General features: G+C 40.0%; 1 protein-coding gene across 1 annotated transcript in view; it reads left to right on the top strand.

The window, feature by feature from the left end:
* Nucleotides 1-2,096: 2,096 nt before the first annotated feature.
* Nucleotides 2,097-27,801, top strand: part of ppfibp2b (PPFIA binding protein 2b) — a 95,079-nt gene continuing 69,374 nt past the window's right edge. The window contains 1 exon segment of the mRNA XM_080863460.1: nucleotides 2,097-2,691. The gene's annotated coding sequence lies outside the window, so the exon portion shown is untranslated.

Below are 27,801 nucleotides of genomic sequence, written 5' to 3'. Positions count from 1 at the left end.
CTAATAGCTTCTTAAACATGTCATCTTTCTTAAACAAGTTATAAAATATCACTTTGGTAACTGATAGATTATGACCAGTTGTATTCACAGAGCAATAAAACAGTAATGGATAATAAGGGGGAGCTCAACATACCTGCAGTGGCTTATTACAGCAACTTGTCATTAATTAATTGTAGACACCAGGAATTTTGAAATAATCTCTTGATATACTCACTACCTGAGCCATCAATAGTGAAAGCATGAGGAACTGTTTCTCTACTGAGATTAAAAATCCATTGCTGCACGATCATTTCTGCTGTTGCTTTGGAAATCCCATGCACGGTCCTCTTTGTTTTGGAGAAAGAAGACATGGCTGATTTTAGGTGGTTTAACTTCAGCTGTCTGTGAAGGTTCTCAGTCATCCAGGTCATCGTAGTCTTAGGAGCTTGCAAATAAAAGCATCTGGACTTCTTTAAGTTGCTTGAAGACGTTTCACCTCTCATTCGAGAAGCTTCTTCAGTTCTAAGGGTCAAATGGTGGAGAGTCCCAGATTTAAACCCAGTGGGAGTTTCCCCCTCAAAGAGGGACAAAGGACCCCTGATGATCCTCTACCTAATCACATGAGCCAAGGTTTCGGGTGAGCTCATTGTGAACTTTATAAACGCCTGGATTCTGGATTCCAGATATTGAAAGCATGTAGAATATCTATGCTGTTACTGTGTGTGTGTGTGTGTGTGTGTGTGTGTGTGTGTGTGTGTGTGTGTGTGTGTGTGTGTGTGTAAATCACAATAACAGGCTCTCGTGTAGATGCAGTGCTGTGTGTACTACTGGTTTCTGATTTGTGTTTGCTACAAAGAAAACAACAACAGCTGTAACACGTTGTTTTTGTAGAATTTATCACATCAATGGCGATATATATTTAAAAAAGTAAATATTAATAAAGAATGCAATCAGTGATTTTCTTGCACTGATAATGTACACTCAAGTATAATTATGACTTTACATCACTAGATGGCAGTGTTTGATTATAGAAAAAATAATAATAAAGCGAAGCTAAACATAAAATGGACATTTTCCCCCCCACGTTGTTTGGTTGTTTTTAGCTGTTTGCAATTTCGGATGTTACTGTCTCAACCTCTTAAAGATAAATTAATTGTTATTATTATTATTATTATTATTATTATTATTATTATTATTATTATTATTATTATTATTCAATAATATTATTATTTTATTTCAAATTTCCGATTTTTAATTTAAATTTACTTATTGTTTATAATATTTTGCACAGTCAAGGAGCAGTTCAGGAAGCATTTCCCTGTGTGTTGTACTTGTATGACTCTATGAATCTTGAAATCTCGTATTATTACTATTACTATTATTACTATTATTCTCATTATTATTACTATTATTAGTAGTAGTGGTATCACTCCCCCTCTTTTCCCTTAAATGCAGAGCACATATTTCAGGTTCAGGCAATGTGAAGAACCTTTTGGACAAACGTTTGAGTTTGGAGTCTTAGGCTACGTTCACACTGCAGGCGAAAGCGCATCAAATCCGATTTTTTGGACCCTATGCGACCCATATCCGATCATGGTATGACAGTGTGAACGGCACAAATTCGATATTTTCAAATCCGATCTGGGTCACTTTCGTATGTGGTACTGATTCCGATACATATCCGATGTTTTAGAAAGCGACTGCTGTTTGAACGGTCATGTCGCATTAAATCCGTCTTTTACGTCACTGACACAAGACAGACGCCAATTATCAGTTCTGGAGAAGACATCGCGAACGCTTCCTGGCCAATAAGTGTAGATGTTAGTGAAACTGTTGGGAAGACAACGTTGGGGAAACGTGAACATTTTACTTTCACGTATATTTTATGTACTGTATAATCTGATTAGTTTAATTCTAAAGTCCGAAGTCTTTATATTAAGGCCCATCAGTCAAACAATATGGTTTGCTCTGGGTGTACAGAGCGTGTTGTGTGTGACGTCTTCTTTTGCGCATGCGGGCCGCTTTGAGCGTTCACACTAGAGCGCGTTTGCTGTCGCATTTTATTTGTAGTGTGAACAAGCAGACACAAAAATCGGATTTGATCAAAAAATCGGAATTGAGCATTAACACCTGCAGTGTGAACGTAGCCTTAAAACCAAATCGTTATCCGGATTACCACAGCTCGATGCCTCGCTGCGTTCATGAATATCGGAGACATCACTTGTAGGATAATGAGGCTAATTTAAGACGTTAAAATCTTTGGCTTATCATTTGAATAAAACACAACAGCAACTTTGACTAGTACTGCACAGTATTACAATCATCATTGGTATTTGTTGGATCCAAGAAGAAAAGATACAAGTACTACAATTAGATGGTTCCTTTTCATTCTCAACTATGAGCGCACTGCGAAACATATCATAATGTTCAATGTAGATCTAAAAGAGAGAGAAATAGTTTCAGGAGTTCCGAGGAGCTCGTAAAGGCATCGTGCGTATCACATGGCAGGTGATAGAGCTGAGGGAGCTGGCGCTACAGTGCAGCGCAGAGTACACACAGACAGACAGTTAACACAGGTCAGGGCACCTTGCGCGCACGACTGCTGTATGTACGCGTAATGGCGCGTTTGTGCCCTCTCACTTTATCTTCAAGCGTCTCCCAGAAACGCAGTTAAAGGATTTGTTTGGACTGCGCGTCAGAGGGTCGCACAACGTGAGTAACATGACTTTAATGTAGTAGTTTCCCCGCATCTCTAATACATTTAAACTCCAACTTATTTTTGTGTGAAAATAGCTTTTTCATTTCGGTAATTACATTTTACAAGTTGTTGTTTTGCTGCAACAAAAAAAGCACCAAATATTTGACAAGTTGTCTAATTCCTGAGTAATTAGCGTTCAATATGTGCGAGTTAAAGTGCGGCTAATGTTTTTGTCTTCTTTTACTTAAAAGTGAATTTGTGGTCCGAGGTTCGCAGATAGTGCTTATGGTGGCACTCAGTTATGTCAGGAGAGACTTCAGCACAGCCTGTATTTCAAATATTGTATTAAGTCTTAAAAATGCTTCAGTGATAATCCTGCTGGGGTTGTGCTGCGAGCATATCAGCCTTTCTATTAAGAGTAATTGGGACATAAGGTTGAATGGGACAGTATAAGTATACATGGTTTGTTTTCTTCCTTGTACATGCAAAATGACAACTTCTTTTGTTAAGGCGGAGCTCTGAAACCAAATAATGAAAAATAAATGTGCAAGCTGTTGTGGCATACACGGGTGGGCGGGGCTAGCTTCAAACAGAAAAGCATAGGCTGAGGAACTTAGCATACGCATAAAGGTAATATGCTGCTGTTGCTGCTGCCGTAAAAAGGTATTACATAGGTATTTTTGATTGGTCCTTTCACCTTACTAACTTCGCAGTAGAGACGAACTTTGCATTTTGCAGATCAGTGACCTCCGACACCCAGTCACTCAGATCTTCTACAGAATGTAGTGATGAAGTCTGTATTCTGAGTCACTACATGGCACAAATGCATGACACACCTAACAGACGTGGGTACTTTAAAAACCCTCACCTCGCCCACTGAGGGCCGTAACAGTACCATGACAGTACCCTATTTCCACTAGTAAGTGATTTCCTGTGAAAGTGAGGCAGTTTTATACCGTAATGACTGTGGACAGAAATATGATAGAAAAAAAAGCAAAATTATGTCAAAGTAAAGGACAAGTATGACACAAACTGTGCAACATGCTGTAAGTTTCTAGCAAAGCTGAAATAAGTAGTCAAATGTTCGGTCCCAACAGGGAGATGTTACGAAAATAGCGCTTTGGGTCTTTTTACAAAAAAAGGGTTTGGTGTGCTTTCTTGGAGTATGATCTGCTCTTAATTCCAGCTCAAATAGATGCTAAACCTCTTCATCTTTACAGAATATCACATAGTGGGCTGAAGCTTTTCTTAGAATTTACAACAAGAAAGTTTACACAAGCCAGAAATTCCAAAATCGTCCCCGTCACCCTTAATTTTGCCTACATTGTATATCCCATTATATATATTTTTCTACATAACAACAAAATGCAACATGGTCTGTTGGAGACAACATGGTAGTTTCACTGTGACACGGGTGTTTCTCCGCTTGCTTGCTCAGTCATGTACTGTCAGCTCGGAGCTATTAAATGATGTTTAGTTGCACCGACACATGCTGTGTAATTGCAGATCATCAATTTCTGACAGCGTGAGTAAAATGGAAAGGGGGCGGGTGAAAGAGGGGGGACGCTGATATGCTAACAGCAGAATATCAAGGTTGATGTGTGGCCCCCCTTCGCTGAAGCATCTGTTCCATCTAAGGCTGGAGACAGAGTACACACACACACACACATGCACGCATAAACATCAGAGACATGAGAGAGCTGAAGGAGCCTCCTGCCAGTGAATACATCAGGCCGGTGCCTCCTTTCTGTTGCAAATCTCATTTTAAAAAGAGACGGAGTTGAAAGGCATCATTGCCGCTGACGACAGTGAACTGATTAACGCTGCTGAGGTTGGCACTTGGGTGGCATTAGCACACGGAAACAGAAGAAATGCACACAGGAGCTCGGCTGAAGTGGCAGTTGATAAAAGCCCTAAATTGGTAACATTTATTGTTGCAACAGTTTATTTTTGACAATAGCGCTCATCGGCTTGTCGTGATAGGTTTACGCAGGGTGCACACACACTGGGTCAAGCAGATGATGGCACTCATTTCTGTGATCAAAGCTGCTCGTCTAAGTCCCAGAGTGGCCATGTTCAGATGATTGCTCTGTCATCTTTACAGCCGCTGCCGTCCACGGCTATGGTGTAGTTCCACTGCTGCTTAGAGGGAGAGACAAAGGAGAAGAGGAGAGATATGGGTGAGAGGAATGAAAGCGAAATAGCAAAAAGAGGAAAAGCGTAGAAACCTGAAAAGACAAAGTCAGGCTGTTAATCTTGCTGAAGTGAAGGAGTGAAAGAAAAGTGTCAGAGAGAGAAAGAGGAGAAACTCTGGCTTGTCCGAGGCGATCTTTGGCTTTCTTTGTCGAGGAATGTGAAGAGGTGTTAGAGAACAGCAGAGGCTAGATGCTGCTCATGCTGTGTTGTCCCATTTAAGAGAAAATAAAGTAGTAAGAAATTTGCGGATTCCAGGAGGAATAAGCAGAGCAGAAAGAAGGTAAACGAAAGGATTAGGTTTTTCTTTGGTTTTTCAGCCGTTATTTTGCTCCTTCTCAAATCCTCGCTGCAGCAACGCAGTGTGCAAGGGATGAGTTAAAGGTTTAACATTTGATAAAAGGGAGTACTGTGTTGGTGGAAGTGCTCGGTAATGTGTAAAAATATGCAAATGTATCATGTCAAAGTGTTATGGAACTTCAGCACATCTTTAATCCCCCTACTCGAGTGCAATAAGTGTGCAGCCTGCGGTGTGTGGATACTGGAGGCTGCTCTAGAAAGGAGGTAAAACTAATGACTCACTGAGGGTGTTTGACATTGTTTCAAAAACCAAGCATGGCTATGTTTTTTGAGGATTTCTGACCTGCCAAAAAGAACCTCCGCCTCTCAGGTGTGATACCAGGTGATGCTTATGACTATAATTCCAATGTCTGCGTCCACCAACCAGCCACAGTTTACTATATGTCCACGAATTGTGCCTGAGCCTTCCAGTCATTGTGACTTACACTCACACTTGACACTTTATTAGGCACACCTTGCTAATAACAACCCTCACCCCTCTTTTTCCTTGAGAACTGGCTTAATTGATCAAGGTGCAAGATTTGGGTCCATACTGGCATGATAGCATCACGCCGTTACAAAAAATGGAGACACTGTGGTCATGGCCACTGAGAATAATGAAATAGGCTGGGTGTTTAAACAATGCTCGGCTGACAGCAGGATGTATCGAAGCTTTCATGTTGTTCATGCCAAATTCTGACCCTTCCATCTGAATGTTGCGGCACAAACTCATTGGACCAGGCAACATATTTCCAGTCTTCTGTTGTTTTCATGATCCTGTGGGAACTGCAGTCTCAGGTTTTTGATCCTAGCTGACAGGAGGGGCACCTGGTGTGGTCTTCTGCTCCTTCTTTGCCCATCTGCTTCAAGGTTCAAGCTTTTGTGCATTGAGAGATGCTCTTCTGCATAACTTTGTTTTCAAGACAAGAGTGGTTATTTGAGTCCTGCTTTGTTACTGTAAAACTCCCCCATTAGCTTTTGTATGACAGCCTGAAATATCATTTTTATGCTCATTATGCAACTTGATCTGATTAAGAAAAAAAGGTGGGGGGTTGTTTGAGGGGGTTAAAGCAGCTAACGTTTGCATCGAGGGTTTATCATTTACCCTTTGAAGAAGGGTAGATGATAAACGGGGCACAATAAGATTTAAAAGCAAGTAAAAAAGTCAAACATGTTTAAAAATAATAGCCTCATATGAGGGGGCAAACCATACCCACTCTGGTGGCTCTTTGTGCTGTCTCACCTGCCTTCCTAGAGACAGGGAAAGAAAAGACAGAAGGCTAATAGGCAAGTGCAAATGTAGAAAAATAAAAGCTGTTTGTTAAATGAACATTACAGTAAACTTATATTCATACGTATTGATTTACAGTGTTATTTAAGTGGATATCAAGAAAAGCCATTGAAGATAAAAGCTTATATGATTTGATTTTGGTAGGTAAATCTTGTTGAGTTGTTCTGAGACTGTTAGATGGCACTGCACTTGAGCAATTTTGTCCACTTTTCTGGATTAATGGGAGTAAACATTTGTTTTTTAAGGGGTAATACGTTCAAGTGTTTTGTACTGAAGCTGCTCGGTTTTTTATGGCATTGAAACACTCATGCACATGCATGGGTCTGGGCATGTGAGCGAGTCAGTGATCAAATCTCACAGTTAGACTTGTCAGAAATGATATCAAACAAAGCAGCTGATGAAGAGAGCAGAGAGGAGGTGAAGAAGAGCTTTACAGGGCAATAAATCGGGAAGTAAGGAGAGGGGAGGTGCACATTTAAGGTAAAGAGTGGTGAGTTTAAGGACACTTTGACAGCAGGAGTTACGTAATAAAGTGATTCATTTAATGAGATGCCAACTCCTAGGTAGATTGTGACATAGTGTTCACGCGCACTTTAATGCTGCAGACCAGCGAGCTGCCAGAAATCCTGCTTTTATAGATAATCAGTTAATCAGATGCTTGATTGGCAGCACCTGACTGCTATTTACCTACTAAATTCCAATGAAGCACTAGTGGTGTGTTCACTGCATAGAGTCCTATAGTCTTGATTATTAATATATATTAGTATAAAGAAAAGGTATTCAGAGCAACATTTGCACTATTGGTGCATGGATATTTTTATATTTTATATTAAATAAGTCTTCTTTTCTTTTCTGTTTACATCTTTGAGTAGAAGAAAGTAGAGCTGTGTTGATATCAGATTTTCACAGACCTCTCTAAGAAACTTATAGTGGCTCAAGATTTTAATAGAAATAATAATTTAATAGCAATAATGCTGTGATTCAAACTAATTTATCTAGAACTTGGTTTATTGTTCTTTTTTTTAATGTTTTGGATAAAACATTAAAAAAAATGCAAAAACTGTTTGGTCTTTGAATCTTGCAGCACGTTATTGCTTCATCTCCTCATGAACAGTGAAAATGGTCAGAATACAGCGTATACCTAAACCTACAGTGATTCCTTTGAGTGACTGACATTTGCTGGGAGTGTCCACAGCAGTATGTGGCTTTATGTCCTCCGCTATGTACACAGATGGACTGCTATACAGTTCATCTGTGTACATATGTATACATCAGTACATCTCTCCGTAGTACATCTGTATATTTGCTCTTTGTATAGCAATATAAACATCTATATTCTTCACTTATTTGTACATAATCTGTACATAACTATTCCCACCTTTTATACTACCCCTTTCTGTATATAATCTGCTCTTATTGCACTTATTGCTCTTTGCACTTCTAATTAGATGCAAACTGTATTTCATTAGCCTGTATTTATACATGTGTAATGACAATAATGTGGGATCCTTGTACTTGTACCACATAGACAGTTATTTTTATGTATTTTCTTCTGATCCTTCAGAATTTGGTCTATAAAAAACAAGTGTGTGATGTGTAGAAAATGCAGAGATATGTGTTGTGTATCAGCCTTATAATGTCGAGACAATGTTTGTGCCCTTATTACCCAGCCCAATGTCTGCCAGCAGTGACTCTGTAAGGACAGTAAAATGTTAAAATGTCTATAAATAAAAATGTTGCCCTCTTTATCCCGATTTTTAAATAATTATTAATAATAAAAGCAATGATATCAAATATTTTACCATATTATGACATTTTAGCCTTTTAGCTGCGCTGCTATGCTGTGTTTCAGTTACTCTATGAATTTGGCTTTTGTTTTCATTTCTGCTTCTGTGCTGTGAGGATATAATCCTCATCCTAGTTTAACTAAGTCCAGTACCAATATTCACTCCTGAATACTTGGCCAATGTCAATATTTGTATTGGATTACATTTCAGTGTAGTATTTGCCTCTGCTCTATCCTCTGATGCAAGAATCGGAGACGCCCGCTGTGTTCACTGCAGCGGCTGAGCTCTGTGCTCAGTTGTTTTATTCCAGGAATTTGACCACTAGTGTTGTTTAAGCGTCACTTTTTTTGTTTCACTTGGGACTTCAACAAGTAATACAATAATAAAGACAAATTTATAAACACACAAGAATGGGTTGCAAATATTTGGCCCAATTACTTGCTCTTTTGATGTAACTGAAGCTTGAGTGTGAAGGAAGATAATCCTGTAATTTTCCTCTTCAAATCAAAATGGAAAACTGGACGTGTTGCGCTGTGTCTGCCCAGGAAGCAGTCATGTTGAGTGTCCATAAAGCTTTACATTAAGGTTGAGTAAGCTGAAATTAAATAAGATAAGATAAGATAAGATAAGATAACCTTTATTAGTCCCACACGTGGGAAATTTGTTTTGTCACAGCAGGAAGTGGACAGTGCAAAAGTTATGACGCAAAAATTAGAATACAATAAGAATAAATACAGTACACAACTGTACAGAATAGAATAAAATAATATACTATATACAGTAGAATAAAATAGAATAAAAATATACAATAAGATAAAAATAGAATACGAATGCTATATACAACTGAGTAAAAATACAACGATGCCAGAAAGGATTATTGCACTTAGTGTTATTGCACATGTGTGGATGTGTGTGTTTGTTCAGTTAAAGTCTTTGTTGTGGAGTCTGACAGCAGTGGGGAGGAAAGACCTGCGAAATCTCTCCGTCCCACACCGTGGGTGCCGCAGTCTCCCACTGAAGGAGCTGCTCAGTGCTGTCACAGTCTGCTGCATGGGGTGGGAGACGTTGTCCAACAGACGTTGTCTGTTTGTGTGTCAGACTGTCTGCGTGTCTCCTTCAGGATGACATTTACCTGAACCACACAGAGCTTCTCATGCGGCTGTAACATTATCAGGTAACGTGATCCGTCTCTGATCATGTCCAGATAGCTTGTTAGGAGGTTGTGACTCGGACTCTGTGTAACCCTAGTCTGCTGCAGCCGAGGTGCTGGCCTCTCGCACTTCACTGCTTCTTCCTGCTCGATGTGCTCGACTTTAGAAGCTTAGAAGTTTTTACTATCCTGCTAACTTGTGTTTGGTGTTTTATTTACTCAGTGGAAAATCGTTCTTTTCAGCCTGAATTTGTATGGAGGGTAATAAGGATGCCAGTTGACTGCACTCGACCAGGCTGGCGGCCAGAATCCTTGAGCTCCATCTGAATCAGCTGCAAAGCACCAGTTGGCTTGCTCTACTGGGACACACATAAAAAACCGAATTGATGCATAATCAATTCTTCATGTCATAGTTTGAGGGTCGTGCAAATTTGTGGACTATCTGTGAAACAGGGAACTAGGAGGTGGTCTTCAACTGTGGGAAAACTGGGAAACTATGAGAGTAATGGACAGCATAGAGGTGGTTAGCCAGTTAGCCTTAACTTTGTAGCAACGTTGTGATACTGTATGTAATATTATATACAATGTATATTAAAAAAATTTTAAAGTTACATATAGCTCCAAACTGTAACTGTAACTGGAAAAAGAAGATGGGGAATTTTGAAGAGGAATCATGAGAAAAATGCTGTTTCTGCTTCTTTGACCTCCTTCAATTTTGCACTTGAAGGTCAGCGTACTGGTCATGACATGCTGCTTGTTACTCTGAAAATAGAAAGTGTTGTCCTCGGCTAAAGGAGGAGGAGGATGATCACAGTTACATCATTGAAACTGGATCACAAGGTTGGACAGATCATTTACCAGGTAGTTAACGATCACACAAAATGATGCTAAGAGTTCTGGGAAATGTTTTTAATTCAGTGTTTTGGATTGTTAATCCAAAATTATCTCTCTTTTCACCTTTTTATGCCTTGCAGACGGTGGCAGGTCTCTGTGGTTGGCGCTGTGGGTCTGTTGAACGATCACTATATTGATCGCCATTGAATTTGGTCCTGATCTTTAAATACACTTCACTGACACTGGTAATCCTCCAGCTTGAAATGTAGACACATACCTTTTGGGTGACAGCTTTAGAATAAATTGGCATCAAATATGTTATTGCTGTAGTGTCCAGGTCGACTGATCAATTGATTTGTAAACAAATTGTGATTGGTTCCCTAAACCTTTACAGCGCAGTGGTTCAGTATTCAGCACCGCCGCCTCGGGTTCTCGGGTCTAACCTCCTGGTTGACTGGGTCCTCTCAGTGTGCATTTTGTACATTCTGCCTCTGTATGCTTTAGTTTCCTCTCAAAGTTTAAAGATGTGCTTGTTATGGTTAACTGTTTAATCAAAACTGGCTGTAGGTGTGGAGAGTTGGTGGTTGCTTCTCTGTGTGCTGCTAAGCCTGTCCAGGCTGAACCTTCTCTTTACTCTGAGCTGGGATAGGCTTCAGGATAAAATGAAAACTGGCATCTTCAGAATTTGTTTCATTAAAAAACTGTATAAATGAATTGTTTTTAAGTCATTCAGCTTTTTAAGGCTAACTGGTAGCTTGCACTCTGAGCCTGTGCTGGTCCCCCTGAGCCCCTGTGTCCTCCTTTGATGACGTTACATTTTGGCTTTTCTGCACCTTTGTTCATTATATTGCTCAATAAAGTGGTTTATACTTTGCTAAACAATGGTAACTTTATTATTCTGCAAAATAAACCTATTTTCCCATCAGTGCTTATCCTTTATCTGGACTAATTCTGTATAACTACACGAAATTGAAAAGTATACCAAACAAACAAAGAGCTTTGGTCACAGGGGGCCATGAGAAGCACATTCTTGTGTTTTGAGTAAATATCACAACTTTTGTGTACTTAAGTAAACTTACTTGTGATTTGTAACTCTTATGGTAGGTGGAGTAGATATGAGAAGTGGCAAAGATGCACTATTTTCATATACCGCAGACAGATTTAAGTGGTTATTTGGAAACAGATGTATTATTAAACAGGGAATTATTGTCTGGCTTCAGTATCCTACCAAACATTTTGTTAAGTAGCTAATTACACCTGCAGGATTCCTTACTCCCGTTGAAAATATAACATTTTTGCTTTGCTTTGCCTTAAGCAGGTTACTGTTGGAGTAAGTAGAGCTCGCATATAACAAACAATCACCATTTTCAGGGCACGATGCCTGTGTGCCAGTTCGTCCTGTCATGTTTTCTCTGTCATGTCATCAGCTTCATCACATGGCAGAATGAGTGCACGAGCTTATTGTGGCCTCACAGGGACTCTGATTGGCTCGTTTTTATTCCCTCCTAAGTGCTGATTGGTTAGTCACGCCTGTCACATGAAGTTGTGGCCATCTTTAACGTGTATGTATTAACTGCTGTTGACATGTTGTTTTTACAGCACTGGCTTGCTGACACTGGTGTTTGAGCTCCCTGCTGGTTTCTGCACCCGGGGCCACATCAGGGCTTCAGAATGAGCCGGAAAATCAAATCCGAGTTTGCTTTGGAAAGACAAAACTTCGTCCAGCTGGACTTCCCAGTCCAGGTGTTGCTTCAAAATAACCCTGTAATTTTTTTTAACTGGGTTAACAGCTGGATGAGAGATTTTTTTTAAGTTTACTATTATGAGGATGACTTTATTTTTATTTTAGTTTCATATATTTTTACTTGAGGCAATTAAATGATGTAACCAGGCGAAACAACAACATAAATATGCTGAATCCATCATCTATAGTCTGAACACTTTCCCCCATAAAGACGACATTTGAGGACCTCCCTGTGCAGTTAAAGGCGAGTTTAAATAACTCTTTCTGGGTTTTTGCAAGGGTACTCGTAGTTGTACAAGCAGAGATAACCCTCACTAATTTCTAATGCACACCCAGTCGGTTTGTCCTGGAAGCAGACATGAAATATGACAGAAACTGCTCAGTTCAGAAAGTGGAAACAAAGGTTACGTCTAATAGGCAGCCTATGGGAGAAGAGTTAAGGAAATCACTTGAAATTCTTGCATGAGTAAACCTACATTAGCTTAAAATGCTTTGTCTTGAGCATAATGATCTGCTTTATTGCTGCTAAGTTGTGTTCTTTCGTGGTGTGTTTTGGATGCTGTTTCTGGAACAGAGCAAAGCAAACCAACTCCTTTCCATGTTGCAATGTTCTACCATATGTTTTCTCCTTTGTGCGGGCAGGTTTATAGCCTCTTAAATGAAAATTATAACAACAGTGAATCTACTGTAAGTTGCACAAAGCTTAACTTAGCTGATTACATGCCTACGCTGAGAAAAATATAAAGGCAGTGTTGTGTGAGCAGTAAGGGTGTCACAGTTTTACCAAACCAGAGTTTATGCAGTCACTGTAAAAAAACAACAGCAATAACGCCCTCTGTCATTTCTGAGGTTTTACATATCAGGATGAACATCCATTCTTCCTTCAGCTTCCACTTACGTAATTTGGGGCCGTGGGGAGGCTGGAGCTTTTCCCAGTTGGCATAGGGCGAAAGGTGGGCTACATCCAGGACACGTCACCAATCTGTCGCAGGGCTAAACAGAGAGACAGACCGCCAACCAATTTAAAATCACCAATTAACCTAACCCCACTAACTGCATGTCTTTAGATTGTAGGAGGAAGCTGGAGTACCTGGAGAGAACACAGACACAGGGAGAACATCCACATAGAATTACCTAATACTTATCAAGTCAGAAAATTAATTACAAAAACCTCAGATGAACTAAAATATGTAAAATATTACACATCGTGTTTTATTTTATTAAAACTAAACCTATAATAAAGAAGCAGAGTTTGAATAGCTAAGTGCAGCCCATGATTCAGGAGCCTGGAGAGCTGGTTTTTGCAGCAATAATATGAAAAAATAGTTTTCTGTATTTATTGGCCTTTCATATTGTTGTGGAGGAATTTTGGCTCGCTAATTCTTTATATTCTATATCTTAGTTCATTCAGGTTTTCGGGTATTTGTTTGCGCACAGCCAATCAGGTTGAGGTCTGGACTTTGACTGGGCCATTGCAACAGCCTGATTCCGTTCTTTTTCAGCCATTCTGTTGGAGATGTGCAGCTGGGCTTGGGATCATTGTCCTGCATGACCCAGTTTGGGGACAGATTTTATCTGTCAGAAAGATACTCTCACATTTGACTGTAGAAGACTTTGATATACAGACGAATTCACGGTCAGCTCAGTGGCTGAAAAGTGCCCAGGTTCTGTGACTCCAAATCATCACCCTTTCATCCCCATGCTGAGCTTGTATGAGGCGCTTGTGCTGATATGCCATGTTTGCTTTTTGATAAATGTGATGCTGTGTGATATCGCCAAACATTTCCATTTCCACTGGTCTTGTCTGTCCAAAGGATGTTGTTTCAGAAATTCTTCTGGTTTGTTCAGATGAAACTGTGCTGAACAGAGAGTTTCTCCTGGTAACCCTTTCAAACAAGCCATACCTGTAGAGTCTTTCTCTACTTTTACTGTCATGAACTTTAACAGTTAACATGCTAACTGAGGCCTGTAGATTCTGAGAAGTAGCCCTCGGCGGGATTTTTTGGGAATGTCCCCTCCTGGTCAAATTGGCGGCTGTCTTGAATGTTTTCCACTTGTGCATAAAGTTTTTTGTTGCAGAATCATGAACTTCAAATTGTTTGCAAACAGCCTTACATGTCTTAGGTGTTGTGTGGCTGACAAAGGTAGGACCCAAACGCAGGACTCAGAACACAGACAATAAACTAACAGGTGTTTTTTTTTATTAAACTAAAGTACAAAATAACAACAATAGGAAACTAAAACCTTTGCCACAACAAGGAAAACATACTAAGGCTACGTTCACATTGCAGGTCTTAATGCTCAATTCCGATTTTTTGATCAAATCCGATTTTTTTGTCTGCTCGTTCCCACTAAAAATAAAATGCGACAGCAAACGCGCTCTAGTCTGAACGCTCAACGCGGCCCGCATGCGCAAAAGAAGACGTCACACACAACGAACTCCGTTTATACCCTGAGCAAACAGTATTGTTTGACTGATGGCCCTTGATATAAAGACTTCCGACTTTACGTTTCCCAATTTTTGCTTTAAGTTATTTTGTTATTTACATAATAATGTAAATAACCTAATAATTATCCTTATTGCTGTTTTAGAGGAGCAGTGCTTCAAAGGATAGTTGCAGATTTCTGTCAGAATCTACAGATTATACAGAACAAATAAAATGTTCACGTTTCTCCAACGTTGTCTTCCCAACAGTTTCACTGACATCTACACTGGATGGCCAGGAAGCGTTCGCGATGTCTTCTCCGGCGCTGATAATTGGCGTCTGTCTTGTGTCAGTGACGTAGAAGACGGATTTAATGCGACATGACCATTCACACAGCAGTCGCTTTCTAAAACATCTGATATGTATCGGATTCAGTACCACATACGAAAGTGACCCAGATCGGATTTGAAAATATCGGATTTGTGCCGTTCACACTGTCAGACCATGATCGGATATGGGTCGCAAAAAATCGGATTTGATGCGCTTTCGCCTGCAGTGTGAACATAGCCTTAGAGGGAAAACAAAACAGCAAACAGAGAGAAATGCAGACAATATATACACAAGGAGGATAACGAGGGAAGAGGCCACAGGTGGGAACACAGCTTACACTAATCTGACTGACGGGAATACACATGAAACAGAAGACTATCAAAATAAAACAAGAAATACAAACACTGACACCGAGACTAAGGTGCATGGGCCTGACACAGGGACCGGAGAGAAACATACACGAAGACAAGACAGACTGAGGAGGCAAAGGAACGAAACACAGAGCCTAATTTTGAGAGTGATAGGTACCAGATGATTTTTAACATATAACTTAAAGAGGATGTGCTTATTATTATCGTAATTAATATTATTCTTTCTGTCTTCCATTAAACTTCAGTTTAATTGTTTGTTTCCGCTCGTCCGCTTATCACCTGAATTATTATGATAGCTTTCACCAAACCAGTATATTTTAAATACAGTATGTCAGGAATTCCCAAACTTGAGAATGCCGTGGTTCGCTTTGGAATCTTCTGCTCACCCAAACCTTTAATTACATCTGTAATTAACACACGAGATACTGAAATTCAACAAGCGCGATTCCTGATAACCACTGCTCCATTTCTCTACCACTAACGACCCACTAACTCTCCGCCAACAATCAAGACAAAGAAAATGCTTTTGAGCAATAAATTGACCCAATAAAAGAAGAATAAAACAAAATTTAATATCACATGGATTTTTGAACGTTTTGGATAAAAAATCATTTTCATGGTAATTTAAATAACCTCACGTGACCCAATCTCCAACCACCCACAGGTCTGCTGCCCAAACTTATGTTTGTTGCTCATGTTAACAACCTGAAAAAGGAGGCATGCAGATGAGTTTCCATGATAGAAAACATTTCTGCTGAATACACTATATAAGCTAACAAACTTAGAGAACTGATCACTCAGAGTCCTAGGCTAGCAATGACACCCAGTTTGTGGTTAGGCTGCTGGCCATGGTGCTTTGCCAGCCTCAACACTAGTTATTGTATAACCAAGTCCCAAAAGCAGTCTTTGAATATTGCTTTGCCACTTTGTCTTGTGACTTATTAATATAAAACCAGTCGGCTCTGATTCCCAGGTCATCCAGCAAAATTACTCGCCAGCAGTGGAATAAATGAGCAGTGGAAAAAACCCCAGACAAATTAAGCCTTCATTATAAAATTATTTTGTCCATACACATAAATGCATAGCTTGTTTCTTAAGCCCAAAACAATTTAGGTGTCTTTGCTAAGTCCTGCTTTCTTCTGTAAAGATAACCTCACATGTTGCGTTTATGATTTTCTTTTCATATGCTCTAATGTAGAGGAAAAGGTTGAGACATCCTTAAGAGTTTGGGGCCAACGAACCAAAAGAACAACATCTGTCCCATTTTCCTTCAGCAAAAGCTGCTGGAGTTGCAGATTAAAATCATAGATTATAAAAAGCAAACTCCCAAACAGAGGCTTTGTCCATTGGAAGTAATGCTGACTGAAATTTTGCATCGAGTTACACGACTAGAGGAACAGGCTAGACAGGAACTATATGAAGTAACTGAGCAATCAGCTGGCCCACCTGGAATTTAGCTGTTGTTTCCTTACAGCTTTATCAGTGTGATGATCAAGTGATACTTTTTAAAGTCTAAACAAAAAGTCTGATTCTGGAGAAGTGCCTTGCCATTTTTTGAGGGGGTGGGGGTGTTATTTTCTATATTCTTTCTATTTAAACTGTGGCCGCTTTGTAGAAAATCTTCGGCAATCAAACCTTTTGACAATTAAATTGTGACTTTTGCTTTTCTGCTGCAAAGCTGAGCATTTTAACATGGGAGTCTACAGGGATTTACTTGCTTTTGGAAACAACCTTCAGTGGCCAGTAGAGGAACTGCAGCTTTTTTGCACTTGTGGATTTGTTCAATCTTTCAGTCCCAGAAGCTGATACTTAGGATTTTCATGCAAAATTTCTGTAACCGTTGCAGCAGAAAGAAACGCTAATGTTTGAATACAAATAGCAGAGTTGGAAGAAAGACACGGAGACATAGAGAGAGAAAGAAGGGAGAACTAAAGGACAGAACAGGGAGCGTCCTGGTCTTAAATGTCAGTGGTGCTGTCGCGTTGATGTTAATTGGTAAAGAATCTGGTGTTTCTTGTTGGCTCTGCTCCACGCGCACACACACAGTTGTATTTACCCTCTGTGACAGCAGGGGCCTGGGGGGTTAGGTCTGGCCTCTAGCTGGTGACACTAATCTAAACAGGCTAAGTCAAATGAGGAGGAACGGTAACCCCCTCCCACCACCACCTCTGCGTGTGTGTGTGTGTCTCTTTTGTCTAAGTGTTAATGTTTAACTGTGCAGGTTCACAGGCATTCTGGCTTTTCCTGTTTGCACAAGCCCATCGCAGTAATTGTGTCTTGTGAAGGTTTTGGTGACGCTGGAATTTCTGACTTAGTCGTTCCCATTTTGCAGCAGCTTTGATGGCTTTCTAAAAAATGTTTGACAGGAAGCTGAGATTGGGACCTCTGCTGTCTTCTTGTTTGGAGAAGAAGTGCATTTCTCCAATGTTTTTAATCTCTGAGTAGAAGGCTAGCGTTAGGTCAGTGAAGGTAGAATAACCTGACGCACTTATGTAACTGTAAACATGTTTTTAAGGAAATTTCATCATTTGCATTTGTGATGTATGCACATCCAAATGTCTCGCCCAGAGGCTGTGCATATGTGAACATGTTGGAATAATGTTCCTGACCTTCTGTTCTTGTAAGGCAAATTAGAAAGCAAACTATCCAAGCAGCGTTTTTCTCAGCTCTTCACGCTCCTCTGTAAAATATCCCTTTGTATTAGAATCAAAAGTGTAGTGATGGGTGAACCCAGCTTTGTACTGATATAAAAACAAATACTGAGATGGTTTGGACATGTGCAGAGGAGGGATAGTGGATATATTGGATGAAAGATGTTGAAGATGGAGGTGCCAGGCTGGAGGAAAAGAGGAAAACCCCAGAGAAGATTCTTGGATGCTGTGAAGGAGGTCTTTCAGAGGGCTGGTGTTGGTGTAGAGGATGCTAGGCTGTGGCAACCCCCAAAGGGACAAGGGACTGCAAATGTAAAAATATGGTGCTAAATGAGTTTCTCATTTATCGTCAATGTCAGTAAATGAAGCAGTAACCCAGTGATGGATGAAACTGTTGGAAAACGACCACTGGAGTAAAGGGTTAACGGGAGCGCTGTACAGCGAGGGTCAAGCTTCCTCCCACATCCCTTCCGACCTCCTGGTGGGAAACAGGAGGTTGGAAGTAGGGCTGCCACAAACGATTATTTTGATAGTCGACTAGTCACCGATTATTTATGCGATTAGTCGACTAATCAGATCATCATCCACTGGACGTAAAACTACAGCTTATTGCACCAGCAGCATCTGCTCTTATATAACTATCATTAGCTTACAGCTTTAAGCTTTTAAGGTGCTAACTAAAAATAAAGACAAGATGATAGTTTATTCAATTTTAATGAAATTTGCAGATTGTTTCGGTAAAGTTTAATAAACTCCTTGCTATCTAAAATATAACAGGACACCGGAGTATATTCTCCAGCATCTCACACTTCTGATAATCAGCTGTCTGCTTGACGTTTATTCAGCTGTGTAAAAACTATAACTTTAATCTCAGCCAAACCGATTTACTCAGGAACAAATAAAATACTAAAAAAAAGCCAAACAATAACATTTTTAATTTATCTAAGTGACTCATATATATTTAACCTGAGTCGCGAAAGACGGCGGTGGGTTTGAAAACAATTTGCCGGGAGTCCGGTGTTCTCACGGCGCTAGTGACCTAGCCCCCGGCTAGCTATCGAGCTAGTGGGTAACAGACGTCTCCGAAAACGTCGGAGCGCTTTTGAAAATATGTGGTGTCCTGATAAACTGAGCAGATATTTGAGGTTTACACAGCTACATTCTCGCCTGAAAATATGTTAAACGTTTATTTTGTGACCCAGAAAGAATAATAAGAGTAATATTAAAACTAACTAGCTACCGCCATTGTTGGAAACTAAGCTGGGCCGCGCTATGAATTCTGGGACACAGCTGCTTCTTCTTCTTCGGGGTTTAACGGCAGCTGGCATCCTTGTACATGCTGTGCTGCCATCTTCTGTTTCAGTCCGTTATTACACTCTTAAATCCTGCTATTATTCCTGCGTCTTTTGTGATCTTACAAAGCTTCAAACGACACGTCGACTATTAAATCAGTCGTCGACGATTTTGATAGTCGACGTAATCGTGACTAGTCGACAAATCGTGGCAGCCCTAGTCGGAAGGGATGTGGGCCCCACAGCAGGCAGAGGTTTTGTAGTTTCTCCAGCAGAGAGTGTGTGAAAGACTTTGATGGTGAAGCAGTGAATGCCGGTCACTACAATATCCATGTGCCCTACAAATTAAGAAAGCTTAGTATCCAGAGTGATTGCATGCCACTGTGACACCACATAGTCCACTGTAGTGTTCTGCATATTACACCTTTGAGACTTTTGGTGCAATATTCAAAAACACAAATTCTTTGTGTCACGTTCCGCACAGGAACATCATATTTCCACTGTTAAATTCTTAATTGTTGTAGTGGAATATTAGATTCTTGTCACTGTGGCAGTTTTCCAGAGCAGTAAAACATATCTTGGGTGAACAGCAGGCATGTCAAAGGGCCTGGCTGCTAAAACTTTTGCTTAATAAGCTTAGATTACTCCTCTTTATTTTACTGATTTTATGAAAACGACATAACAGGCTAAGATCCTGTAAGAAAAGAAAACACTCTAGTTTTAGTTACATTTTTTCACATTTGAATTTGAAAATGAAATGGAGTGCCCACGTTGAGTCAGGGCCGAGTTCCTGCCCCAAGTGGAGGAGTTTAAATATCTCGGGGTCTTGTTCTGCAGTTCTGCTGCAGTGATGCGGACGCTGTACCGATCCGTCGTAGTGAAGAGAGAGCTGAGTATAAAAGTGAAGCTCTCAATTTACCGGTTGATCTACGTCCCTTACACTCACCTATGGTCACGAGCTGTGGGTAGTGACTGAAGGAACGAGATCACGGATACAAGCGGCAGAAATGAGCTTCCTCCAAAGGGTGGCTGGCCTCTCCTTTAGAGATACGGTGAGAAGTTCAGTCATCTGTTTAGCTGCTGCTCCACATCGAAAGGAGCCAGTTGAGGTGGTTCAGGCATCTGACAAGGATACCTCCTGGGCACCTCCTGGGTGGGGTGTTCTGGGCATGTCCCACTGGGAGGAGGCCCTGGGACAGACCAAGGACACGTTGGAGAGATTATATTTTTCGGTTGGCCTGGGTGCGCCTTGGTGTTCCCCCGGACAAGCTGGAGGAGGTGGCTGGGGAGAGAGAGGTCTGGGCTTCTCTGCTTAGGCTGCTGCCCCCGCGACCCGGCCCCGGATAAGCGGAAGAAGATGGATGGAATTTAAATGTATTTATTTAAAACAGATAGTGCCTAATAATGACCATATTGTTTGTAGTTCCAGATATAAAAACAATAAATAAGAAAATTAACAAACTGTCAGACAATGAATAACAATCCAGACAAGAAAGACATAAAATTATAACATCAAAGTCCGCAGCACAATAAGAAAATACACTGTATTTCATTGCGATATTTTTTCAGTCTATGTTTTCAGACCGTTGAATTCTCTGGACATGTAAAAAGAAGTTAGTCTTCCTCTAAGGTAATGCCCTCCTGACTGTATTTATCATCTGCTGCTGCTACTTACAGTATGTAGCATTTGAAGTGCATTAAAGCCAGTAAGTATAAATCCTCCCATATTGTTTTCGTTAATATGCTGTTTTGCTTCTGCCTTCAGTGCCGCTCTGTCTCTGAGAATCATTTGTAAAGCAAAGGCTGCAATCTGCACTGAATTACATGTCAAAACAATTTCTTTAGCAGAGACTCTCCGGAGCTCCTCTGGAGATGATTGAATGACTAGCGGGCTGAGAAATTACTGTGACAATGAATGTGTTTCACTTATATGTAACCCATTTGTGTGTGTGTGTCTGTACTTCTATCATCCTCTTCTGATGATTAGTAATAAGCTGTGCTTATGATGACAGTCCAGAGGCTAAGTGCCGCTCATTGTCAGCTCCTATCAGCTCTGCTGTTTGCATTTGTTGAGGAAGCTCTGCCTTGTGGGTAAAATCTCTCTTCTACTGTCTCTTTGTACTTTGTCTTGTCTTCATGTGCATTTGGTTAAATTATAGTACGAGTGATAATCTGGCCTCGTTACTTCATGGTGTGTTGATTGTTATGATCCGAGTTGCATGTTATCAAAGCTAGCTGAAAGTTTGTGCGCTAAATGGCAGTTGGTGGAATTGAGGGTTTGCTAAGTGAGAAGATTATTTTATGTTTTTTTTAATGGTATACTTCATGTAATTATGACAGAAATGCATAAGTTTCAGGTAAAAGAGCCCAGATCCATTAGCTATGAGCCAGTCAGAGGCATGAACTTCAACATTTGGGCTTTTTAGATGCTTCTTCTGATTGTTTTCAGTTCGTGAAGTCATAGTTCCTGAATTCTGTCAAAACGGAGAATTATTTGTTTGCTCAGCTGCAGCATTTTTGGAGCTTGTCTTTGTTAGTGGCTCAGATGACAGAATCTTATCTTGTTTTGGATGTTTCTTGGGAGTCATATTTTTTACTTTATCTAACTCATAGTTCAAAAATAGCCTTTCTTTATCTTAGTTTAGCTCTCAGTTTATTCCCTGAAACAACAAAGCATTTTAACTCGTCTCAATTTCAGCCAACTTTGTTCTGCCCCAAAAGCTTGATTCTGCTCATCTGGATCTTTCAGTGGGAGAAACATTTTGTCACTCATCCAAATGACTATTTCAGTCTCAGCTGAAGAAGGGCATTTGCACAATGACTGACACTAGCATGCATCAAGCATGCATCAAGACAACTTTGTTCTGATTGTCTGCCCCTCATCAAGAAAACCCTTCAACAGGTGGATGAAGCTTTTGTGGTCAAAGCTGGAGCTGAATGCCCAGGATGACAAAATCGGTGATGTCACCTCTATATAGGTTGACATCATACAAAGGGAAGAGAAGACAAAGTTTGAAACTGTGCATTTAGGATAGACTGAAGTCTGAGCCTTTGGCTTGCTCAGTACAAGAAAAGCCATGATAGGCTCTTTAGCTTTGAACACTGCTGCAGAAGTGCTTTAAATCATCAGAATCAGAATCAGAATACTTTATTGATCCCTGGGGGAAATTATTTTATTTTTATTTTTTTTTTTATTTTGAGTAAGAGATAGAAAACGGAGGAAAATACAAGTCAGAAAAAAAAAGAATACGTAAGAAAAAAGAGCTAAACTAAGAGAAAAGCAGGAGCGACTGTAACAGGCTGCACGCTGGTTGGCGCATGCGCACTAAATATGTATTACACAACGACCAATAGAGAAAAATAAATGACTAGATTTTTAGCCAGGAATGCCTTAGATACCGCATCTCGTCCTAATTTCCACCTGTGCACTGATGGTTAAATCAAAGATCATTCTTTGCACTGTGCTTCTAAACTGTCAGCACAAAAAAGGCACACAGTTCTTTCACAGCTTTAATCTTTTGATCTTAGCCGTTGGTCCCCTCGGGCAAGTTGTTACACTGACAATTACTACAGTCAGGCAGCTCTGCAGCTGACATTGCAAGAATGTGGAAGTACTCGACACCTTCCTGGTATGTGTATACTGACACAAGAGGGGCCTGTAACCAGAGGTGTGGACTCGAGTCACATGACTTGGACTCGAGTCAGACTCGAGTCATTAATTTTATGACTTTAGACTTGACTTGAAAAAATGTTCTAAGACTTGTGACTTGACTTGGACTTTTACACCAATGACTTGGGACTTGAATTGGACTTGAACCGGTTTACTTGAAAAGACTTGATATTTTACCCCAAATATAAAATTTAACATGCATATTATATAGAGATTGAAAATGTGACGTCATTCACGGGTAGAACCGCAAAGGATTCTGGGAACTCGTGGCAAGCGGTACTAGCGCACGCAGGCTTTCAATTAAAATCAGTTATACAGCGATAAAAAGAAACACAAAAATGTCAAGAAGCTGTTGTATTATTAACTGCAATAGCCGGTCGCATGACAGCCACGGGAAGCCGACGGGTAAAGAGATCGGTTGTTATCGGATTACGTCGTTGAAGAGAAATTGTTCAAGCCATGTTTCCGAAGTAACAAAGACGCGACGGATGGCCTGGATTGCAGCCATTCAAAGACCAAATATAACGTCCCAGAACACTCCAGCTCACAGGTTAGTCTGCTCCAAGCATTTACACGAAGGTCAGTCTGCTGTTGTAGTTAATACGTCATTTTCATAACATAATTGGTGATATAGGTTACAAGCAAGTCTGGCGCTGAACAGAAATGGTCGCGCTATGCTCCTTTATTTATTGTGCATAAATAGTGAATTGTCCTGACACAATATTGCGTTTCGCCTCTGTTATTATGGCACATTGACAAAAACATATACTTTTATTCACAGGATAAAACAGGTTTTTTGTATCACTAATTGTCCAGTACGATTACAGCATACAATATTATTGTCACTGCTACATTTCTGTGATGGGTACCAGAAATTATTTCCACTACTAATTAATTACCGTTGAGCTCAAAGGTCCTATTAATAAACGGTTAAGGAATGTGTATTTATGACGACAATTTGTGAGACTGGTAAACTTATGATAGGTACGATGGTCTTTCGTTCTACACGGTGCATTTCAAGGTCCTGTACCCATCCGTCGGTAAACTGTACCTGGGCTTGTTGCAGTGACCTGAAGTTACTAAACTTCATGAGTGTATGCACTCACTCCAAGAACCGTATGATTATAAATATGCATATAAATATGCTACGATGAGATAGCTGACTTCATCTAACTAGCAAATGTTTTCCAGGCTACGTTGGTGATGCAGTTTTTTTTTAATGTGTATGATATTTTTGTCATGCGATTTTAAAGCTGGTCCTACAACCGCATCCAAGAATAACATGCAGCTTATCTCAGAACTGTCGGTGAAAATTATTCTTGGAGCTAGGTTTAATTGAGCTGCATTTTAAAGAGGTGCAATTTCACAATTTGTGTATATTTTCTAAGTTCACTATTTTGTCATGTGTTGAGAAAAACACAGATTTTAAAATTACATGGTCTAATATTTACATTTAGCATAACTGCAACATTATTTTTTCGTTTGTTTTTTTTTTAAAGACTCGAAAGGACTTGAAATTCAAAGTTTCAGACTTGAGACTCGACTCGGACTTGCCTGACATTACTTGAGACTTGACTTGAGACTTGAGGATAAAGACTTGAGACTTACTTGAGACTTGCAAAACAATGACTTGGTCCCACCTCTGCCTGTAACCTCTCCTTGAGGCTGCTGCTACAAGTTTAACTATGTACAGTCAAAGTCGATAGGCTTATTCATCTTGGAAGAAATTATTTTTTATGGTATTCCAAGAATGTCAAATGACTGATCAGGCTTTTTGAAATTAGCAATCTAAATAAACGATTTTATTGTAAAGGTTTACTGTTATCTATCAGCATTAACATTAACTGCATTATATACTCTAACCGTTTTATTATAACACAGTTGTCAGAACTTGGAGTCAACATGCACTCATCATAGGCATGAATGTCATGGTAGTTTTGGTCTTGAAATTATTTCTTTGAACTGTTACACATGAATACATCTTTAATGACTTTAAAAAACTAGAGTTGGGTGAACAAGTTTGAATTTATTTTAGATTTTCTCTAAGGCTCAAAAGTATAATATATATATTATATATACTTAATTGTGCTAACTGTTCTACAGTGTCTTTGAACTTGACAAGATGAACGCCTATAAGCTCCTCTTTAAGAATGATGGTTGACAACAGCTGGTAATTTCTCTTTGCTGACATAAAAAGCCACCAAAGTGAGTGTTGTCAAAAAGCACTCATTGCATTGACCAATACTCAGAAAATGGGGAAAGTCCAAGGAACTCCGTGAAGATAGGTAGGAGAGTTGTAGATTTACAAAAGCTAGGAAGGTCTCAACTGAGATTTCCAGGAATTTCTATTCATCTGCTATTCATCTTACTTTTCCAAAGTCTCAAAGAAAACCCAAACTGCCCCCCAACATGAGAGAAAATTGGTTAGGATGTCGAGGAACAACCCAGGAACCAACAGGAATCAAGCCTGCCATGACCTGGAAACTGCTGGCACACCAGCGTCACTGTCGACAGTGAAGCAAGTTTTATATCGCCATGAGCGTCCATGCTTAGGCTGCTGCACCCGCGATCCGGGTCTGGATAAGCGGAAGAAGATTTTTATAGTGAAAGAAAACAAAGACTGGGCAGTTTGGCCATAATGACAACAGGTGTGTTTGGTGGAGTAAAGGTGAGGCTTTCAAACCAAAGAACATTGTACCGGCTCTCAGTCCTATTGACAATTTGTGGACTATTATTAAAAGCTGGGTTGGTGCCAGGAAACCAACCCATTTAAATGAACTCTACTAATTCTGCCAAGACGAGTGATCAAATCCAGCCAGCCAGAATTATGCCAGAAGCTTGTTGATGGACAACGAAAGCTCTTGGTTCTCAGTGAGTTTTTCATTTTCACTCTGCCATGTTGAACTGCAGCTGCAATGGTAGTTCATCCTCTGCTCGGAAGATCCGCTTGGACCTGGGCCGCTCTAACCAGACCCAGCAGCATTTTGAAAGCTGGATTGTTTGCACTATACACAGACTACATATTGAAACAAGGACAATTGGTGCTAACTGCTCTCTAATACCACTTAGCAAATTTAATGTTTGCAGCAGAGAAACATAACAATTAATTTAGGAAAGCCTGTGTGCAATACAAGGAGAAGCACTCAAGTAGTGTCAAAAACAGTGCCACGGATAGAATTCATATCTCTGGAAAACATTTGATATGATATGACTCCTCTGACTCATTTACTCTTCCTGTGACTCTTGTCAGTGGCAGCTCAGGCATGGAGTTATTATTCACGCACCGGATTGGGAAAGATTTGGACCCGTTTAAAAAAGAAATGTAGGAAAATCCATGTTGTTGATGTGTTTTTTCTAAATGGAAAATACACATGTATATCCTACTGTGAGTAGTAGTGCCTACTTAAAGGGAAAAATCAGCTCTGCAGTTATAAAACATCCTCTCATGGATCTAGGCGATGTCCTCTAAAGAGAAAAAGGACACATTTCATTAGAGGACACCAGGTCAGTCTGCCTGTACACAGTAATAACAGCATGATGGTCACAATGAATGCGTTGTGACAGTGTAAAAGAAGCCTAGTTAACAAATAAGTACTAATTTGTTACAGCTCCAGTTTACCTGCCCTTTTATTTACCTTTTATGACTTGCATAGATTGTCCTCACTTCATGTAAATAACACGAAGCTTATGAAAAACAGACTGGAAATAGATTTGAAGTGATGTTTGGATATTCCCATTGCTGTTTGCTGCCCTCATGATTATCATTGACTGGAAGTCATGTGTTGTTTTGTGTTATGGTTCATTACCCTCACTCTGAGGACAAATAGATTACAGTAGAAATGAGAGCAGAAGTCAACTGGACTGATGGAGTATAACACAGTTGCAGGAAAAAAGAATCAGATGATCCGCAGAGAGCTGAAAACAGAGCCACGTTTCACTGAGAGACCTGAACGAAGCAGAACCAACTTGAATCAAAAGCACTTCAGCAGAACTAAATAGGACAAAAAAGAGCTGAGCAGTTCAACACGGAGCAGTGCGGCGCTGCGAGTCACATTAAACTATATATTCTTGGCCATCCAGCAGCAACGCATCAGCCACGGTTCACGGATCACACCCACAGTCACACACTAGAAAAGATAATCTAACCCGTGTTCAAGCCCACAGACTTAGCTTTGAGAAGATGCTTTTTATAGCTTTTCTCTCTGTATGTGTCTGTGTGTGACGCTGGTGGTGAGCCTGAGGAGACAATAGCCCACTTACAGAGACATAATCTTCCTTAAAAAAAGAAAGAAAGTTAGACTTCTTGCTGTTTTGACAAAGCAGAAACTCAACCATAGGGCCATGGAGGCTGAGGTGCTGGAGAGCAAAGCTATCTCAGAAGGCACAGTGTCACTGTAGGAGTTCAGTTTTGTCCAAGAGCACTTTCCTCTACATCAAGTATATGTGAATCTTGACTACGATGCAAATCAGTACAGTTAGTGGAAGTGTTCATGTCTTGCTCCAAAGCTAGCGCTTTACCCCATGTCCCGCCAGGACCTGAATGTGTCAGATATTTGCATTTGTAATTTTACCAGTAAATTTCCACAAACGTATGTGTGTCTGTGTCTTAGTAGATATTATCAGTGGACTTTAAACTTATGTTAATTTGTCTTTTTTGTGCTTACAATGGATCAAATGAGTAAGTAAGGTAAATATAAAGCGAGAATGGTCACTTATATTCACTCTAAATCAAAGAATGTTTGTAAAATTTGCTTACGAATAGAAAAAAAAGCACTTGAATGAATGTGTGTGATTAATTGAATGAGGCAGGTAGTAAAAGGTAGTCACTTTGAGTTTTCAATTGGATTGAGAAAGTATCAATCATTTGTGTAAGTTGGAAATGAAGGTTTTTAATTCATGCTGCGGATGGGTCGATCGATGATGGTCAGAGTGAGTCGCGCTAGCTTATAAACAAAACCATTTTTTTTAAAGTTTGTTATCTAATGAATGCATTAAGTCTGCCTTGACTGTGTCCTCCCCACACAGAGACATATTTTAGAGATATAA

The sequence above is a fragment of the Rhamphochromis sp. 'chilingali' genome (assembly GCF_963969265.1).
Source record: "Rhamphochromis sp. 'chilingali' genome assembly, chromosome: 2".
Lineage (NCBI taxonomy): Eukaryota > Metazoa > Chordata > Actinopteri > Cichliformes > Cichlidae > Rhamphochromis > Rhamphochromis sp. 'chilingali'.
Note: the sequence above shows the minus strand (reverse complement) of the source record. Positions and strands in the feature narration are given on the sequence as shown.